This window comes from Tetrao urogallus (assembly GCF_951394365.1).
Source record: "Tetrao urogallus genome assembly, chromosome: 24".
Classification (NCBI taxonomy): domain Eukaryota; kingdom Metazoa; phylum Chordata; class Aves; order Galliformes; family Phasianidae; genus Tetrao; species Tetrao urogallus.
In genome coordinates, this window is record NC_136837.1 from 1,235,254 (window position 1) to 1,236,693 (window position 1,440).

Genomic DNA, 1,440 nt, shown 5'->3' on the forward strand with positions numbered 1-1,440 from the left:
GCCAAGAACGTGATGGCAGCCTGGTTGTGTCAGCAGCCAGCAGGAGCAGGAGGTGACCGCCTGTCCTCAGCGCTGCGTTCTGAGCCACTCCTTCAGCAGAGACGTCGGGGTGCTGCGGGTGGGCATGGAGCTACGAGGGCTCTGATGGGGAGCTGGGATGGCTGAGTCTGGAGAAGAGGAGCTCAGGGGGGACCTCATATCCCGAAGGGAGGCATTGGTGAGGTGGGGGTCGGCCTTTGCTCCCAGCTAACGGCGATGGACGGGAGGTGATGGCCTCACGTGGCACCAGGAAGGGGCAGGCTGAGCGTTAAGGATGGTGCTGCAGTGGCACGGGCTGCTGGGGGGCGGTGGGTCACCGTCCCTGTGTTGGAAATACCCAAATAATGTATCAGGACGGTATCTCTGATAAAGCAGGTTTTATTCACAATTGCAGTGGTGGGCCTCCTGCAGGCAGGAGAGCACCCAGAAAACAGCATTCCATCTTTTATGCCCTATTACTCGACGCTTATCTCCTTCTCCCCTGGTTCCTCATTGGCCGAGTGCTTTAGGATCACGATCTTCCTGATGCTCAGCTGAACACACAGATACTGGCTAAACATCAATTGTTGCAGCTGAGCATGTATTGCTAATTAGTAACTTCTCACATTTGCTCACTCAACACTCGGTCGCTGTTTCTGCACATCTGCTCGTCCTTGCATACAGATAAGCTTGGAAGGACAGAGGGCCTTGATGCCTGCCTGCTGCACCCCAACCTGCCCACAGAGCAAGGCAAGCCAGCCAGTGTGCAGCCCTGCCTGCTTTGATGTTTGCTAAGTCTGTTTTTCTTTTGCTGAGGGTCTCTTACCCAAACAGAACAGCCCTACAACATGCTCTCTAGTCCATCACACTATACCTACACTATTTGCAACATTTAAAAACTACTGCATTTTGCAAGCAAGAATTAATCACGTAATCCAGCAGCTGTATTCCTAAAGCATGTTACCAACATAGATGGCATTTCTACCTTTTCACATCACATTTCTAAGGACAAGTTACAAAATACAAACAGTGTGCTCTACTCCCTCAATCAATTCCCCCTTTTTAATATCAAACGCAGCACCAACGTTCCATTCCTACACCTGGGAGAGGCCGGGAAATGCGGGGATGTGGCACCGAGGGCCGCGGTCAGCGGGGCGCAGAGTGGGGCGGGCTGCAGGTCTCGGCGCTGTTTCCAGACCGTAACGATCCCGTGCCGCACGGAACGGCTCCAGAAGCGTTTTTTCCACCCGCGGTGCCGCCCCTTCGGGCAGACAGCGGGGACGGGGCCGCGCGGGGCCGCCAGAGGGCGGACGGGAGCGGCGGGGCGGAGCGGAGCGGCGGAGGAGCGGCGATGGGGGACCGACGGCCGCAGCGCTGAACCCCCCCGACCCCTCCCGACCCCCCCAGCCCACCCGCCGCGGC